Consider the following 21,026-nt stretch of genomic DNA (forward strand, 5'->3'; position numbering starts at 1 on the left):
TTGTAAAGAAGTCATCGATCAATCCTTTAGTTTGGTTGCAACTTTTTCAAATTCATTTTGATAGTCATGAATAGAACAAAGTTATCTCATTTGGGTTAAAGATATTTAAATAAAGGCTTCAAATGTATTGGGACTATATTGAATCAACAATTTTTTTAAAACTTAGTCCAAATATTTTCTAGTGATATATAGTAGGGTCTATACCATTAAATTTGAGAAAATTAAGTTTTAGGTCATAAGGCATGCACTTGGAGTGAAAAATAGATTCAAGGCTATTAGAAATGTTTTGGGGTGAGTCACAATTAAATATATGGTTGAGAGAATCCAATACTTAGCTTTCAAGATTAAATCAACCATGTAAGGAATCCATCATTAAGAAGGCCCTGATGGGTATGCTCAATTTGAATTTGGTGGATAAGAAAGTGAAAATGAATAAGTTATAGAAGATTAAAAGTTTTAGCCTCCTTGGGAACTCATTTTAGTAAAATTGTTGATGGATTCATTCATAGATCTTTTAAGCTAATTTTAGATTCCATAAGGTATTAGAGTAAAAAAGGTGTCTCTATTTTAAATTTGGACAAAATTGAACAAGTTTGGGAAAAGTTAGGATGAGCCAAAGGTTAAGCCTAGATTGGGAACAAATAGACCTAATGACTAGTTTCAGGAACACTTGGAATATTATACTAAGTTTTGAGTTCCCTCATAATCCTCAATTGCTAATTTTAACAACTTATTACTTTCAAATAATTTAATATCAAAGCTAATTATGGTTATTGTAAAATAACAAAACTTGTCAATAAGTTTATTTTCCTTAAAAATCTTGATTATGGAAGACAATTATTTTTAAAGATTGTTCTAGTTCATGAAGGAAGTGTTGATAAAGAAAGAATGTAGGTGTTCCTAAGGAATATTACAATCCTAAAAAACTTGAAAAGGATTTTTCTTATTTACAAGTTAAAACAATAGGTATTTCCTAGAGAATAGTGAACATCTGACATGTTTAGGATGAAGAGTAAAGTTCTAATAAAAAAGGATATGACCAAATATTCTTGTTGGCTTCCAAATCCTTAACAATAAAAGAGAGTGTTTGAGCTCATAGTAAACTTGGACACTCTTTAAGGATGAGTATGTGTTGGGTTCTCTCAAAAGGTCCTACCCCCAATAATCGTCAAGGACGACGTAGATTCTTTAATAATCTTGACAATTTGATAACTAAAGAGAAATACTAGCATGGGTTTTAATTAACCTTTTAACCTCGACAAGAGTACATTCTTGATAAGTGGAGGGAAAATCATAGAGGTTATCAATGTGCACCCAAAATGGGAAATCTAATGAAGACACATGGTGACTAATCTATGGACCATTTTGAAAATTGTTTATTTATCATGCACCAGAATTAAAAAGGGGAAGAAGCTAATGGGACTTTTTCCCAATGAAGACTAGGGTTTTTAAAACCAAGGAGAGATGATAAAATAGAGGGAAATTTTAAAGAGATACAACAACCATGTGCAGAGTTTGTTGAGAACACTAGGGAAAAGAAGATGTTGCTAGTGAAGATATTGATGTAGGGAGATGGAACAAAGTAGATTTTTTCTATAAATAATCATTGTAAGTGATATTTGAATGAATATAATAAAACATATCATCTTTAATATTTGATTCTATTGTGTGTTATTGTATGCATGACTATGCTACTTTGTAAGGGACCCTAACCATGACTGTACCAAGTAGCATTAGAGTCAATAAGCTCATTAGGAAAATTTGTTGTAAGAGTTTTAGTCATTGGGTTGTGTTATTTTGTTATAGAAGTCTTGTAACTACATTCATATTTTTTTAGTTGTCCTATGACAAAGAAGCTATGTACAAGGTGTAGAGTTCCTCCACTATGTAGAAATGGGTAGGAGTCTACAGAGGTACATCTTCCATATTTTTGTTGAGTAGAGGAATTTTTTAGCAATGTGAAAGTTTTGTTAATAGAGAAAGTTGAATAACTAGAAAAATTTAGAGCTAGAGAAGAGGCTTGTTGACAAAAGGAGAAGCTATGGAAGAAGAAATAAGAAAGATAAATAAAGGATCCCTATAAATGTTGAATGAACTATTTGATAGTTTAGAAACAATGTTGAAGCTCGATTGTCATAAGGATGAGGTTACAAATTTGTAAGTCCTAAGGTGTCTCAAGAAAACCCTAGAAGGTTCTTTATTGAAGAGGATTATGTAACTGTAGAGGGCTTGAGCTCTAGAATCATTTATATTATAGAAGAGAAGATGTTTGTAACTATAGTGGGCTTGACATCTAGAGGAATTGTTGGAGGTGTATGCAAGCCTAAAATTGTAAAGGGTAGAGAAGAAGGAAGAAAATAAATTTACAAGATATGTTTGATTGAAAGTTGTGAGAGATTTGTTGAAGGTATAAATAACTATAGTTGTCAAAGGCTTATACCATGGAGTTGAGATATGGTTTCAAGTGAAATCTTGTAATTGTAGGGGAGATACATAAGTCCTAAGATTTTGCATAAGCTTGTTAAAGTTTGGGAATACGTCTTCAAGACATGGGATAAGAAATCTCACATGAAAAAGAATTGTAAGACTCCTATTTTGAGAAGAAAAATGAGACAAGAGTTATGAAAAATTTGTTATGGAAGAGTTAAAAATGTTCTAGGCTAGGTTAGATGTATTAGAGATTGACGAATATAACTGAGATGGAGTAGATAAGAGGAAATGTCAAGAGAGAATTTGTGAAGGTAGCATGGTGAAAAATCATGAAAGACATGATGCTAAAGGATGTGAAGAAAGGATAGATTTCCATCTTGAAGAGGGAGAAGAATTGGGCATCTCTCCTAAAGTAGAGAGATTTGAGATTAATAACATCCTTTTGAGAGAGGATAGTGGAAAGATAAATAAAAAAAGTGTTGTAGCCCTTGGATAGAAGGGGAATGGGAAGACAAGCATGTGGAAGTTTTAGGATAACCAAAACCTGTCTGTTGGTAACCAAAACCTATCTGCTGGTAACCAACCATAACAACTAGTGTTGACATCAATGACAAAACATCAATGCAACACATAATCAATTCATCCATAATGCCAGCAATCTCCCCCTTTGGCATTGATGGCAACACTGGATGTGAAAAACATCTAAGTACCAAAAAATGCCAAACAAGTCTCCCCTTGTGGAAGACAACCAACAATCTCTTGAATAACTCTCCCCCTGTGAATGATATCTCTGTAAAGTTCTGAGTTTGTTTTTCACATTACTATCTCTCCCCCTTTGACATCAATTCCAGAAATTTGAAAAAAATATCAAAGAAAAAATATAAACCTCTGAATCTCAAAGCTAACTACTCCCCCTGAGTAGTAGCACCACTCATCAGTGCCGAAATGAATAGTATCTTTGATAATGCATGTCAAACTGATGACAAACTGCATCAATCAAGTCTCTATCGGAGGGGCAAAAACCCCTAACCTGTCTCTCAAATACTCAAATGATTCTTTAGTGTTCACATAAACGAATTTGACTTCATTTCCTTCTACCTTGTCCTTCAGAAAGTTATACTTTATTGATATATGCTTAGTCTTAGAGTGAAATATCGGATTCTTAGACATGTCAATAGCTGCAGAGTTATCATAGTAGATAACTACCAGTTCACTACAATTTACCTTGATAGCCTTCAATATTTTCTTCATCCATAAGACTTGAGTGCAATTAGTTGCTGCTACAACATATTCAGCTTTTGTAGTAGATAAAGAAATGCATGACTATTTTTTGCTGATCCATGAAACCAGTTTCTTTCCAAGAAAGAAAGCTCCACCATAAGTTCTCTTCCTTTCATTAGTATCTCCTGCTCAATCCGAGTCAGTATATGTACATAAAGTGAAATCATCATCTCTAGAATACCATAAGCCATATTTTGTTGTTCCTTGCAAATACCAGATTATCCTCTTTACTGCACATTCATGATTTTCTTTAGGATTACTTTGATATCTTGAAACAATACTTACTGCATTCATAATATCCAGTATAGTCTGCATTAGATATAGCAAGCCACCAATCATAGACTTATACCTTGTCGAATTTATTGGTGTAGAAGTATCCTTGATAGATAATTTCTCACTTGTCACCATAGGAGTACTTACCGGTTTGGAATTATTCATACCAAATTTCTTCAACAATTCCCTTAGATACCTAGTTTGACAGATAAAAATGCCTTTGTCAGTTTGAGCATTTTGCAATCCTAAGAAAAATCTCATCTAACCAATCATGGACATTTCAAATTCATTCTTCATATTATTAGAAAATTCCATGCACAATTTATCTTCTCCTCCAAAAATGATATCATCAACAAATACTTCAATAATCAGAATATCATCATCAGTGATATTATAATATAAATTACTATCAGCACTGCCTCTAGTAAAACCAAGCTTCAAAAGATATTTATCCAATCTTGCATACCAAGCTCTAGGAGCTTGTTTCAATCCATATAAAGCTTTCTTCAATCTACAAACCATATCTTTATCATTTGTCAGTGAAAATCCATTAGGTTTCTCAATGTATACTTCTTCCTTGAGTTTACCATTCAAAAATGCACATTTAACATCCATTTGATAAACCTTATAGTTCTTATAAGTTGCATAGGCAAGAAATAGTCTAACAACTTCAATTCTAGCTATAGGTGCAAATGTCTCACCGTAATCAATTCCTTCCATTTGAGAATATCCTTTACAAACCAATAGCCTTGTTTCTTACAACTTGACCATCCTCATTCAGCTTATTCCTAAAACCCATTTAGTTCCAATAACATTCTTATTTTTAGTCTGAGGAACTAAAGTCCAAGTCTCATTTTTCTCTATCTGATCTAATTCATCTTCCATAGCCTTTAACCAATGTTTATCTTTACAAGCTTCAATAACAGATGCTGGTTCAATTTGAGAAATAAGACATACCTCTTCATTTGTCGGTCTTCTTCTTGTCATAACTCCCTTGTTCCTATCTCCAACGATTTGATCTTCAGAATGATTTAATCTTACATACCTTAGTGTCTTCTGAACTTCAGGTTCACTGCTATGATCATTAGTCACAATTGAATTTTCTGATTGTACTGGTGTAACTGTCTTAGTTCCCTATACTGGTTGAGGCATTACCAGTTCAATTATGATCATTTCCACTGTCAGTTCCCTGTCATATGATATAGATTGATTTTTGTATTGCTCATCCACTTTCACATTAGCGCTCTCCATAATTTTCTGTAATATTTTGTTATAACATATATATGCTTTGCTTTGAATTGAATAACCAAGAAATATCCCTTCATCACATCTAGGATCAAACTTCCCAATTGAATCATCTCTTTTGATATAGAATTTACTTCCAAAAATTCTGAAATATTTAATAGCAGGTGTATGTCCAAACCATAATTCATAAGGGGTCTTACCGGTTTCACCTTTGATGTGAACTCTATTGAATGTGTAGACTTTTGTACTCACTGCTTCTCTCCAGTAGATGTGAGAAAATTTGGCTTCCATCATCATAGATCTTGCTGCATCCAAAATGGTTATGTTCTTTCTTTCCACTACTCCATTTTGCTGAGGAGTCTGAGGTGCAAATATTTGTCTCCTAATTCCATTTGTCTCACAATAACTGTTAAATTCATGAGAAGTGAACTCACCGCCTTGATCTGATATTAGACATTTGATTTTCAATCCAGTTTCTGTTTCAACCTTTGCTTTAAAGATCTTGAATTTCTCAAAGGCTTCAGACTCCTCCCTAAGAAAAGTCACCCACATCATTCTATAATAGTCATCAATTATCAGCATGAAATACCTATCACCTTGAAAGCTTCTAGTCCTTGCAGGACCACATAAGTCAGTGTGAATCAAATCAGGCACATCATTAGATTTATCATGTATCCTCTTAAAAGAAGTTCTAACTTGCTTTCCCAATTAACATTCGTTACATACTAGATTATTAGGCTTCATAATCTTAGGTATATCTCTAACTGCCTTAGTTGAACTGATTTTAACAATACAATCAAAATTAACATGACACAACCTCTTATGCCATAACCAACTCTCATCAATATGAGCAATCAAACATGTCTTATTACCAGTGTTCAAGTAAAAGATATTACCTCCAGTCTGAATACCGGTTGCAATCTCCAAACTAGTCTTGTTAATGATTTTGTATTTTCTATCTTTAAACTGAAGTTGGAAACCCTTGTCCACCAATTGACCAACACTCAAAATATTATGCTTTAAACCTTCTACGTAATAGACATTATCAGTATTATGCTTATCATCCAGAGAAATAGCACCTCTACCTTTGATCATACTGTAGATAGGAATCTGGAAATCATCAAAGCAATATGGGAATTTGGTCTAGTTCAATCACAAAAACTGAAATGCAATGATAACAATCCTAATTACACTCAATAAAGACATGAAAACAAGACATCAATTCAAACGCAAACCATTGCAAACTTGAATGTCTCCTTCATGTGGCTCCATTGTCCTTCTTTCTCCTTCAAATAGCTTTGTTGTGGATCTCACCTAGTAGTGCATAAGCATGATGTGAAAGCAAGTAGACAAGATGATAGCACAAGAATACTCGAAGCGTGATTGATTTGACCAAGGATCAGGGATCAGGGACCTTGATTGAAGAAATTCATCCAATTTATAGATAAATTGGAGAAAAGACAAAATTAGCATGAATTTGATTCAAATGGAAATTGCAAATCAACATGACAAATTATGACAAATTTGCACTTTCTATGCAAAATTGATTGATTGACAATTATGACAAATTGCTATGTCAAAATTGATTGATTGTCAATTATGACAAATTTGCTATGTCATTCCCATGAAATTAGGGGAAATATAGGAGAAAATTGATGAAAATTAGAAAATTAGGAATTAGGAGAAATTAGTAAATTAGAAAATTAGGTAAATTAATTAATAATTTTTCATTCATTAATTAATTCACAAAAAGGGAGGAATTAGTTAGCCAATTAAATAAACATTTAATTGTGACAAGAAGACTTAGGATAAATAAATAAATTATTTAACCTAAAGGGAGAAATGACAAACAAGGTTAAACGAATAAATCATGAAACCCTAGAAGATGAATTAGAAAATGCAAGGATGACAATTAGGTCTTGACAAAGGATCATTGATATCGATTCGATTTGATCATGATTCTGACTGACAAAGGACCAATGCTGACAAACGATTTGATAAATGTGCCAATTGACGAGGAACAATGACTAATTGATCCAAATTGACACGATTGAGAAAGACGATGATCGATGACAAATTGATCGCAAAAATGACAAAATTGACAAGAAGACAAGGATCGATGACAAAATAGATTGCAAAATGACAAGATTGAAAATGACCATGATCGATGAAAAATCGATCGCAAGACGACAAGATTGAAAACAACAACGATTGATGACAAATCGATCGCAAGATGACAAGATTGATAACGACAACGATCGATGACAAATTGATCGCAAGATGACAAGATTGATAACGACAACGATCGATGACAAATCGATCGCAAGATGACAAGATTGATAAGAGGACAAAACCCTAATTAGGATTGATGATGTCCAAAATGAAATCCAATTGACGATGTCAAAATATGACAAATGAGCACGCACATTGATGCGACAAGATAAGATCGACCAAAATCATGACAAATATTGTTATCTACAAGACCAAATTCGAAAGCGAGACAAATGAAGAATGCAGAAGAAGGACTCGATGCTCGCAAATGATAAAGACCAAGTGCGAATCATAGGAGGAATGTTAATGCGATGCAAAAACCCTAAAATAAGGCAATGCGTCAATGTTAAAGTATGATTCCGCAAGCATTGACCATTTTTAGATGTCTACATTTTGCCCCTCTTTGAGACAATGCGATTTCAAGCATTGTTTCAAAGAACAATAATGAAAATGCCCCAGACACTAACAATGACATATGAATGCCCCCTTGAGGAATTGGCCGGAAACATCCAGAAAAGAGGCCAATTGATCGATAAGAATGATAGAACATGATAGGAGCAAACAGACTGACAATCAGAGATCGGATGCATGAAGGACAAGCAATTGAAAGCGCAAAAGACCACGACCAACATGAGATGGAGAGAGTGCATGTCCATCTATGCACTGACAAAGATCTATAAATGAGACAAAGAGAATGAAAATTGCTCATTTGCACTAGCCAAAGAGGAGGATTTGTTGCTCTGGAAAAGGACACTTGCAGAGAGATGGCGAACATTCCAATGGCAGATCACCTCGGAGAACATGTATGCACCTACAGATGACCGAACGATGTGGGAGCAACGGTATGTATCTCAAAAACACATATTGTCAATTCTATGAATTTTGATCTCTTGCAGGACATTGCGGGGCCACAGGGAATGCAGAAACTGACTTCTGCGCCTGTGTGAGCGCATCCTACGCTTGTGTAGGGTATTCTGTGCTTGTGTAGGGTACACAGGCACAGGTTGTTGCTACACAGGCGCAGGACTTATCACACAGGTGCAGTTGTGCATTGGGAACCCTAATTTGGCCAAAAACAGCATGCGAATGATCCGAAAAGTGGGGGATAAGAATAGGATAGGTCAAAATAGATGAGAAACACCCTGATTTGGACATGAAACAAGGAAATGCAGCCCGTAGGAGCAACCCCTAAAACTGACAAAATGTGCCCCAATTGTGATGCAAAGTCGACAGTATCCATTGATCATGCAGGAGAACTGACCTGACTGCTTCATGTTACGACATAGACTCAAAAGCACAGATAGAGATACATTAGCAGGACTTGGGATATACTATATCACATTCATGCCCAAGATTAGGGCAAACACAGGACTGCTTACCGCATTGGCAGAGCGATGGCATTCAGAGACGTCCTCCTTCCATCTGGCGACTGGAGAGGTGACTGTGACACTAGAGGATGTATGGCGTATCCTCCGCATTCCGATTCATGGAGAGATGATAGAGTATGACCCAGTGACAGGGAGAGATGCTTTGTGCAGATTATTTGAGTGCGACGTAGATGATTTGGACATCGTAGAGAGGGAGATTGGCTGGGAGACCATGGCATCAGAGTATGATCGATGATATGTGGTGATAGCAGTGGTTATAGCATGCCTACTAGCAGGAGACAGACGAGGACATGGATTCCCTATTGGATGGGGAAGAGTGCTAGAGCAGATGGTGACAGAGGGGACGGTGTATGCATGGGGACCATGTGTACTGGCTATGCTATATTTTCAGTTACATCAAATAGTATATCAGGGAGTTCAGACTTTGAGCTGTGGAGTCACACTACTACAGGTATGGGCATTTGAGCACATAGCCATATGTCGACCGATTGCACAGAGACAGGTAGTACCACACCAACCATATGTGTATTGCTATGGAGGAGCACTGAGACAGGGTCCTTTTGGATACATATTGTATTGGCGACACGAGCTAGACAGACTGAGAGAGTTCTTATGGAGGCCATATCTTGATTGCCCTGGATGGTCAGATGATAGTAATGAGCTATCATATTGTAGATAGGAGAGATACCTAATTGGGCGACCAATGAATCACCAGAGAGTGATTGAGATGTACCTGCCAGAGAGAGTCAGACGACAATTTGGAGAGAGGCAAGATGTACCTAGAAGGACTGCACACTTTGCCCGATCTCACAGAGAGACGAGTCAGTGGGGGAGTATGATTCAGCCACACATAGCCTATGCCGATTTCACACAACTACAACAGAGACAGTGGGATTGGAGATCAGATGTGGTGGACGCCGGGATGAAAGAGGAGTATGAGCGATGGTTTGCACGACGACAGCCAGTGCCATTGACTGATCTTGATATTCCGGTACCTAGGAGACAGGAGGACTTCCCACTCATAGGAGAGGAGGAGGGAGATGATGAGGACAAGGAGGATGAGGGTGAGGATGAGGATGAGGAGGATGATGAGGATAGAGATAATGATGAGGATGACGATTATGAGCCAGATTCAGCCGATCAGGAGTCATTGCAGGATATACCCATAGAGCCGGAGACAACTAGGATAGAGGAGATGGAGATGTGCAGGGCTACCATAGCCAGTCAGCATGATCACATTGTGACATTAGAGAGACAGAATGCCATCTTGAGGACAAAGCATGATTAGTTCAGAGCAAAGATAGCCAGACTTACAGCGGCTCCAGATACAACAATAGCCCAGGCACAGCGAGAAGAATAGAGAGTCACTGAGTATATTGGGTTGATTAGGGATGCCAGTGCACAGGAGATGGCACAAATGTTGGTAGAGACCAGAGAGGAGATACGCCATTGGAGGACACTATATGAGAGTGCAGTTCCACCAGATCAGAGAGCAGCTTCATAGCGGGCACGATCGAGGACAGAGAGCAGGGCACGCTCTCGGAGGTCAGTGAGCAGCATGGGGGTGAGTGGACCTATGAGACCACCATAGCCAGGACCAGGGGCAGGAGGAACATCATCCTTGAGACATGGCAGGGATGAGGAGGACAGAGGGAGCACCCAGTGACAGAGGCACGCGCTCCTTACAACAAAGACATATGACATTATGTAGTGTGATATTATATAGTCAGCATGTGGGCCATACTTAGGACAAACAGTCCAATTTTGTACTCCGATATTATTTTGATATACGATATGATATGCATCAATATGATGGAATGCAATGTGTTATGACTTATGTTATTTTCCATGTATGGATGGCGTATGCACTGTTTATTGTGGAACATGTATGGATACATTTTGATGTGTTTTTTGATGCATTTATGATATGAAATGGATAAAAATGCTTGATGTGATGCAAACGTACTAACCGATGAATGCAGGATGCAGCTTACGTGTTTTGGAGATCGGAACACTAGACCGAACTGAATACCCAAACTGACGGAAGAAATGTTAGTAAGAAGAAATGAGACAGAGGACAGTTAGAGGCGAAGAAAAACTTGCTTTCACTAATGCACTTTGTAGGTGAGAACCTTTATTTAATGTAGCAAAATGGATGCGTAGCATCATGGCATTGAAGGCCAGAGCTTAAATGCAACCCTTTTTGCAAAAGACAGACACATCCCAGACAAACAACAATCACAACAAAAAAGAAAGGGACCGTGGACCATCTCGGTCACTCTAAATCACTCAGGGACATCATCGAGCAACATAGGAACATGATCGAAGCCAAAGATAAATCAATAAAGAGATAAGACTCACTAATTCCAATAAGTCAAACAAACATCTTGATCTTCATTGTCAAAAGTTGAAAGTGTTGATAGGACGATCATGCTGTCTGGTTTCAGGAAATGTGGTACCCCGTCTAAGACAGGACACAGTCGGGTTTCGAGTATACCACACCCTGTATAAGACCCATGATAATGTGCCAAGGACGAACGATATTAATGTTGATTGATTGATATGACAATTGTGATCAGTTTGAATGTGTGGTTTGATTGAAAAAGGTTCATCTATTTATGCATGATTCTAGTAAAGCACAATGTGTGATTGCGTGTCGTTGGAGGGCTGCTCAGTGATCTGTCTTATGCACAAGGGGGATATTTTTTTTGTTTTGTTTTTCGAGATTTTACAAAAAAAATTTTGTGTTCATTTTTTCAGGACTTTATTTGACTTTTTAGGGATTTTTTTTCAAGACATTTTTTGATTTTTTGGATTTTTTTCAGGACATTATATGATTTTTAGGGATTTTTTCAGGACATTATATGATTTTTTTGGATTTTTTTCAGGACATTGTTTGATTTTTTTGGATTTTTTTTTAGGACATTTTAGCTTAAAATGAACACATGATTTTTTTTATGTTTTTGAATGATTTCAATATTTTTTCAATTTTTTTGATTTTTTCAGGACATTTTTCAATTTGTATGATTTTGCCCCCAGTGTCTAGCAAGGCAAGGAATATGACAGGTGAATAAATAGGCTTTCTGAAATGTTGGTGGATAGAGGGAAGACAAAGGCCTTTTATCATGGAGACAATACGGATGCAATTTTCAAGGGCTATTGCGTGATGGGACAAGAGACTGGATATGACAATGTAAAGCAGTGACATGGCATGAGGGACATGTTAAGAGGTTTTTGAAACTACATGTTTAAATTTTGCGTCCTTATGTCAGATCAAGATCAAGGAATGAAAAAGGGTGTATGGATAGTGATAAGATATGGATAGGATAAGAAAGACCAAGAATGGATAAGGGACATGGACTGAAGGTCGGGATTGGCTAAGGGATAGTGGCAGAGAGTTGCAATAAGATAGGGAATATGGATGAAAGGTTGTAATAAGCAAATGGATAAATACCAAAAGCTATGATGGACTAAAAGCTGCAAACAAGATGCATGATGCTCATGAAGATCCTCAGCCTTGTCAAGATCAAAAGTGGAAAGAGGAAATGGACATGAGGGACAATAGGATAATGGAGGAGTATGACATGGGTTCGATAGAATAATGAAGGGCAATATAATATGAAGGAGGAAACCTGCCCCCAAGTGTGGTGTGCAAGAAGTTCATAGATTACGCATGATGCCTGTTTGCCAGGTTTTCACCAGTGGACGAATTATTTTTGCTTTATTTTTTTTCTGTTGTCTTTTTTTTTTTTCACTTTTTTTTTTTGTTGACTTTTTCAATAGAAGATGGACACATGATAGGGGATGGAAGAAGGAATCAAACGTCTTTCTTTTTTTTTGGATAGTAGCCTTGAAAAAAAATGGACCATGACCTTTAAAAGTATGCTCAAAGACGTTGGTAGGATAAGGACATGGAAAATAAGATGAAACTAAGGCAAGGATTTATGTAGAGGATTGGATCAAAGGGATCGAAGGATGGAAAATATGCATTGGATAATGGATAGGGTATTGGAAGAATTGGGCTTCAGTGGATGGAAATGAAGGCAAGATCAACATTGGCACACACCTTGAGGGGTGATGGACTAATGGAGGAAAAATGGATCTCAGATTGTGAGATTTGGATGGAGGAAAGGCTATGGATTTTGGGACATAAGGGCCCAAAACGGATGAAGAAGGTGATGGAGGAACAAATTTGAGAGGGTTGGATGGAGGAATAGCAACTTTGGATGCCAAGTTGGATGTTTCTTTAGGATTTTGTGCTTCAAGGAGTCGCTTAGGGATCCACATGGTTTTTGATTTTTCATGCTTTTGTGGTTCCTTGGAGTGCATTGCTTGCACAAGGGATTTAGGAACCCATATATATTTTGACTTTGCTTTATTTGGCTCAGTGGGCCTCTGTGGCCTTTTGGATATTTCTTTTTCTTTATAGATCATATTGTTCTTTGTTTTGACATGTCGATTATATTGGACATGTTGATCCTTGAATACATGTGGATTGCTAGACTTATGGCGTTTATACTTGGCATCCAAATTGCTTGGAGAGGGAAATGAATGCATGGATGGATAGGAATGAAGTGGACTTCTTTTGGATGGATGAAATTTACTCAAGGACGTGTGCCTTTGCTGACCTTGCATAGAGGATGAAGGGATATAAGGACCTAAGATGGATGGAAGGGATGATGGGGAAGGGATATGTTTGGATTTTGATGGAGGGATACCAATTTCTTGAGAGTGAGTTGTGTAGACATGACCCTTAAGATCTTCTTTGATATGGAGGGGTTCTTTCTCATGAAGGTCTACTCCTTTGTCTTTATGAATATCTTGACTTGTAGGATACTCTTTTCTTTGGGAAGAAGATGCGAGTCCATAATGAGGTGGATATGATATGAGAGAAATAATGAGATCTTGAAGTGGATCAGATTGCACCAAAGTGGAAGAACCCATTATGCAAGTCGAGGGTTCATGAACATCTTGCACTGACACGTTAGAATCATGAGGGGGATTAGGATCATGAGGGGGACTAGAATTGTGTAGTGGACATGGTTCAATGATAGGCTCTTCAAGAGATGGAATGGGAGAAATAATGGGATCATCAAAAGAAATGTGATCTTGGAGTGTATATGGAGCATTAAGACAAGGAGATGGAGGAACAAAAGGATCTTGTGGAGGATTTAAAGGAATAATTTGATCTTGACAAGGAGGAAGATCATTGGAATCCTCTTTAAAGGTGCTTTTCTCTTGACTTTTAATGGGATCATCGGAAAGGATGGAAGGGATATCTGGAATGTCAATGGGATTTGAAAGGACATTTTTTTCATGAAATGGAATGGGATCGTTTGGGATTGGATGGACTAGGATATCTTGATCTTTCTCAGGGAATGGAGTGTCAATAGGACTTTGGATAGGATGAACAAGAATAGGGGAATCATCATGAGTGTCTGGGAACATGGGGTCCTGGTCAACAATTGGATGGGATGATAAGGTTTCAAGATCTTGATCTTGATCTTTTTTAAGACATGTTTCTTCATGCTCTAAATTATCCTCTTGACATGGGGTTGGACTTTGGATATGCATGGAGGATTCTGACAAGGGATCAATGTTTTGGCATGAAGGAAATGCACTTTGAACATTTGTGATGGATTCTGGCAAGGAATCAATGCTTGAACATGAGGAAGAGGGACTTTGATTGGGGTCCTCTAAAACAGGTAATGGCAATAAAGTGCATGGTGGCATTGGGTCTTGTATTTCTAAAACATGACAAGGATGTGCATCATGAATTGGATTATCGTGGCAATCAATTATGGATAGCCCTTGGGTGTATTGTTTGATGAGGACAATATGGAAGGTTCTTGTGAAACTTCTAGAGGTGTAGGGATAGATGCCACTGGAGAGTCAATTTGCTTGCGAGGGGATGAGGCATTGCTAGACACAAGTGTATTATTTTGATCTTCCTTAAAGAAGTCACTTGGTAATTTCCTGAAGAGCATTGCAATAAAGCCACCTTTCTTTCGAGGTTTTGACATAGTTGTATCTGGAATTTGAACTTGTTTGGAAAGGAGTTGGTTCTAATCTAATGTCATGTTTTGATATTGGACTTGGTTCAATTGTTCTGACATGTTTGAAACTTGGGTTGGTGTGTGCTGCAACCTTTGTTTTTGAATGTTTGGTTGTGGTTGTTGACATTGATATTCCACCATTGGTTGAACCATTTGTGGACATTGTATAGTTGGTTGGACATATTGTTGAAATTGGACCATTGGTTGTATTGGTTGTATATGTTGAACAATTGGTTGAACCATTGGTTGTATTGGTTGAAAATCTGCTTGATAGTAAACACCTTCTTGTTCTTGTTGTGGAGGCACATAATGTTGAAATTGATGTTGTCTCTTTTCTTGAAATTGTTTCATCATCTCTATTTGGGAGAGGAGAGCTGGTATGTCTGATCGTTCAAGAAGAGATCTTACATCAATTGGCTCAATCTTTGGATTTCGACCTGGAAATTTTCAAAACATTTTGGACATTTGTGATCTATTCTTCTCAATGTTTTTCACTCTTTGTTCCAAAATCTCATTTTCTTGAGCTAGTTTCTCCTCTAGTTTTTGTATTTGGACATTTACATCATCATGATAAGTTTGATCGATATTGCCTTGTTGTTGGGTTGGATATAATTGTGATTGCCTTGGATTAAAATTCGATTGCATTGTCGGTTGATATGTCAAACTTTGTTGCATCATTGGTGCTTGGAACCTTGTTTCAATAGACATGTCACTATGCAATGTTTTGGGATTTTTGATTTTAAAAGGATGATGTATGATATGCAACTAAATGCAAACTAAATAGATGAAAAATGCAATCTATGGCAAGAATGCAACCTATGTTTTTGTTGTTTTTTCAAGATTTTGACAAACTCATGAATGCAATTCTAAGAATGAGACCCTTAGGAAATTGGAATGATGTCTAGACCTCAAAGGACAAAAGGACAAAAGGACCAAGTGACAAAAGGACAAAATGACAATGTCTCCCCTATATGCTTGGATACTAAGCTAGGTTTGACCAAATGACAATAATGACAAAAAGAGAAAAGGTTTGATAAGGTCTAGACTTCCTAACAATGACTTAGGGTTTATCAAAGATTTGGTTTACTCAAGTATAACAAAACCTAGTTTTGACACTATATGCAAAGGGACAATTACTATGCAAATGACCCTAATATGATATGATAATGACCTAAACTTAATGAAGAGACCTAGGGTATGCAAATGTGACCTAATGTTATGAGGACAAGGATGCAAATGCAAATGTATGACAATGTCAACCTAAGGCAAAACCTAAGGTTGAGTTATGAAATGGTATTACTCTAATGCAAGAGGACACATGCAAATGGATGAACCTTATTGATATGCAAAGGAGTATGACCTAGGTGAAACTTAACCTTGGTAATTGACAATGAATTTGCAAAATGCAAACCTAGGATGAACCTAAATCTAAGTGACATGAATGTTGAGACAAGATTTTGAAAAATGTTTGACAACCATGTTTGAAGGTGTTTTGAACTTTGTTGAATGAAATACTCTTGTGTTTAACCTTGTTTTGAATCAATTTGTCTTGTTTTTAAAATGAGACACAACTCAACTTTTGACAGGCAAAGAAGACAAGATATTTTAACTTAGACTCAAGACAATCATGCTCATTCACACATTTCTTATGGTAGGTAAGGATGGTAGGTACTTGAGAGGTAGACTCGTTATGAGATTCAAGGAGAATACATAGATGCTTGACCCCACAGGCTCTCCTCCACGACACTCACTTCTCAGGGCAGCCAAGCATCAGTCCCCATGGAAATCTCCCCATGGCGAACTTAGTATCTCTTCCAAGTATCCGAACTTGTCCTTCACAAGCAACTAGAAGGATTTTTGGCCTCTAAATACAAGGTGTTTAATAAGGATTTTTGTTAAGTGGTACTCCTTGGTGTCACACAAGCGTGATTGAGACATAAGCCCACCAAGATACCAAACAAATGTAGTCGCGCAAGCATGATTTAGATTGTGAGGCCCTACTTAGATGCTGATATGAGAAAGAGTCCAAGGGTCATCACTTCCCAAGTAACTACAATTCCCACGTAACCCTTCCTTCAAAGCTTTCACCCATCAGGTATTTATTTATAGTGAGTTAGAATGCCAAGGTACTCTGGCTATGCTCACTTTGGGTCGTTCCCTTCTCACGATTGTCACTTGCTTGCAAAAGAAAGCAAATGGTCGGGAAGGCAGGCCCTCTAAAGGTAACAAACAATCCAAGCCATGAGAATGGTATCGAAGATCTGGATTTCTGATCACCCTAAGAAGGATGAGAGCATACTCTCCTACTCCAATGTCAAACTCGACAAGCAAAGTGAACACATGTTCATTCCATCCTACTTAGCAAACATACTAGGCGCCTAATTATGAATTGCAAACACAAAGTTTGGTTGGAATATAAGGCAACCTGCAAAATCACTAAGTTAGGAGTTTGATTTGCTTGGTCTTTGACTAGCGAACCTGCAAACAATTCATTAGTAGTTTGTGAAATAATTCTTTGTCAAGCATTTCGCCACAAAGCTACCAACAATGTTAGAGAATCAAGAGAAATGAATCTCCATAAAAGTTGTGATTTTTTGTCCTCTTAGATTAATCTATGTGAAATTTATCAAATTTACCACCCTAGATTAATCTAGATAAAATTTGCATGAATGCATGATTAATTTGCCAAGCTAAATTAATCTAGATGAAGGTTGCATGATTTTGTTTTTGAAAATTTTAACCATTTACAGCAGCATAATTAAGAATGTCATAACTTCCTTAATATTTATCCAAATCACAAACCGTAATATGATCTGGAAAGGTAAAAACGTGATCTAATATACCTAGAAATCATTTATTTTAATTCTACATGAAATTTTTTACGTGATCAATTGATTATGACTGTTTTTTTTTAGAAGAAAAATTTGCAATTTCTCCACAAAAAAATCTGCAACTTCACAAAACATTCAAAAAAAAAAATTAGATCCAAGCATGTTCACGTCGGGTTCACCAATTAATGTAGCTAGGAATCTGGAAATCATCAAAGCAATATGAGAATTTGGTCTAGTTCAATCACAAAAACTGAAATGCAATGATAACAATCCTAATTACACTCAATAAAGACATGAAAACAAGACATCAATTCAAACACAAACCATTGCAAACTTAAATGTCTCCTTCATGTGGCTCCATTGTCCTTCTTTCTCCTTCAAATAGATTTGTTGTGGATCTCACCTACTAGTGCATAAGCATGATGTGAAAGCAAGTAGACAAGATGATACACAAGAATACTCGAAGCGTGATTGATTTGACCAGGGATCAGGGACCTTGATTGAAGAAATTCATCCAATTTATAGACAAATTGGAGAAAAGACAAAATAAGCATGAATTTGATTCAAATGGAAATTGCAAATCAACATGACAAATTATGACAAATTTGCACTTTCTATGCAAAATTGATTGATTGACAATTATGACAAATTGCTATGTCAAAATTGATTGATTGTCAATTATGACAAATTATGATAAATTTACTATGTCATTCCCATGAAATTAGGGGAAATATAGGAGAAAATTGATGAAAATTAGAAAATTAGGAATTAGGAGAAATTATTAAATTAGAAAATTAGGTAAATTAATTAATAATTTTTCATTCATTAATTAATTCACAAAAAGGGAGGAATTAGTTAGCCAATTAAATAAACATTTAATTGTGACAAGAAGACTTAGGATAAATAAATAAATTATTTAACCTAAAGGGAGAAATGACAAACAAGGTTAAACGAATAAATCTTGAAACCCTAGAAGATGAATTAGAAAATGCAAGGATGACAATTAGGTCTTGACAAAGGATCATTGATATCGATTTGATTTGATCATGATTCTGACTGACAAAGGACCAATGCTGACAAACGATTTGATAAATGTTCCAATTGACGAGGAACAATGACTAATTGATCCAAATTGACACGATTGAGAAAGACGACGATCGACGACAAATTGATCGCAAAAATGACAAAATTGACAAGAAGACAAGGATCGATGACAAAATAGATTGCAAAATGACAAGATTGAAAATGACCACGATCGATGACAAATCGATCGCAAGACGACAAGATTGAAAACAACAACGATCGATGACAAATCAATCGCAAGATGACAAGATTGATAACGACAATGATCGATGACAAATCGATCACAAGATGACAAGATTGATAACGACAACGATCGATGACAAATCGATCGCAAGATGACAAGATTGATAAAAGGACAAAACCCTAATTAGGATTGATGATGTCCAGAATGAAATCGAATTGACGATGTCAAAATATGACAAATGAGCACACACATTGATGCGACAAGATAAGATCAACCAAAATCATGACAAATATTGTTATCGACAAGACCAAATTCGAAAGCGAGACAAATGAAGAATGCAGAAGAAGGACTCGATGCTCGCAAATGATAAAGACTAAGTGCGAATCATAGGAGGAATGTTAATGCGACGCAAAAACCCTAAAATAAGGCAATGTGTCAATGTTAAAGTATGATTCCGCAAGCATTGACCATTTTTAGACGTCTACACATACATGCTTTGTCATCTCCAAGTCTGACTTGACCGCCATTGTATTCTTGCAAGGACAAAAAATTTCTTTTATCTCCAGTCATATGATGTGAGCATCCACTATCAATCACCCATTCATCCTTATCTTCAACTTTTGCTGCCAAGGCCTTTTCTTCATTCATGATGCTCGGTTTCGGTTCATCTTCCTTTAAAGCATAGAAAACCCATTCCTTTCCATTGCCGGATCCACTAGCAGAGTCTGCTGTTGGTTCACCCCCAGAGTCATCACTTACTCCTTCCTCATCCGCTATGTAGTTCTGTTTACTTTTCTTGAATCTATATTTGTTCTAGTTAGGCTTAAATGATTTCTTAACTCTTTCCTCAAATCTTGCATTCCTTTCAGGACATCTAGATGCAAAATGACCAATCTTGTTACATGCAAAACATTTAAAAGGTTCTATTCCTTCATACTTACTTCATGTCGGTCCTTTAGACCTACTCTTCTAGCAAATAAGGCTTCAAGTTGCTCAAATTATTCATCTTCTTTCCTCATATCTTCCAATTCTTTTGCATATAAGGCTTTCCAATCACTTTTGTCGGTAGATGATGATGCATGAAAAGCAGGTTCAAATTTTGCAGCTCCAGAAGATCCGAATTCTTCAAGCTCAAAAGAAAATAATTTCCCAATCAAAATGTCTTTGTTAACTGAAGTGTTTGCCATTGTTCTCAGCTCATTAATTGCAGTTGCCTTCATCTTGCAAGCCAGTGGAAGGGCTCTCAAGACTTTGGAAACTATTTCATCTTCACTTAGAGGTCCTCCACAACATTGAATTCCCATAACAATATTATTTACTCTTTCCATAAACATAGCAATTCTTTCATTATCTTCCATCTTCAAGTTTTCATACCTTACCCGGTAACCATCAAGTTCAACAATTTTGACAGTAGGATCACCTTCATTCAGAGTTTGCAATTTATACCACATAACCTTTGCTGATGATTTATTAGTCAATCCCATGATTTGTTGATCAGTAAGTGCACACAAGAGGGCTTCTCTAGCTCTACAATCATTTTTAATATTCTTGTTCAGGTCTACAGGAGCAGGATTGTCGGATGCTAGATCATAAGGTGTGTATCCTTTCTCAATGATCTCCCAAATATCCTTGCCAAGACATCTCAGATGAGTCTCCATTCGGATTTTCCATATCCCATAATTTGTTCCATCAAGCTTAGGGATTTCTCTTTTGAAAAATAGTTGTCGGTGGATTTGAAGTGTTAGCTGTCATAGGATCTACCTCAAGTGGTTAAGCTTCTGCAAAAGAGGACCAAATCTCTGATACCAATTGTTAGGATAACAAGTGAACAACTAAGGGGGGGGGGTGAATCAGTTGGTAACATATTATATCAATTAATTCACTTAATAACCTTTAACCGGAGCATATAAACATTAAGTACCAGAATAACATAAATAAATGTCGGTAAGTAATGTAGCTTAACAATAAAACAAATAATCAACAC

The sequence above is a fragment of the Cryptomeria japonica genome, chromosome 1, assembly GCF_030272615.1.
Source record: "Cryptomeria japonica chromosome 1, Sugi_1.0, whole genome shotgun sequence".
Taxonomy (NCBI): Eukaryota; Viridiplantae; Streptophyta; class Pinopsida; order Cupressales; family Cupressaceae; genus Cryptomeria; species Cryptomeria japonica.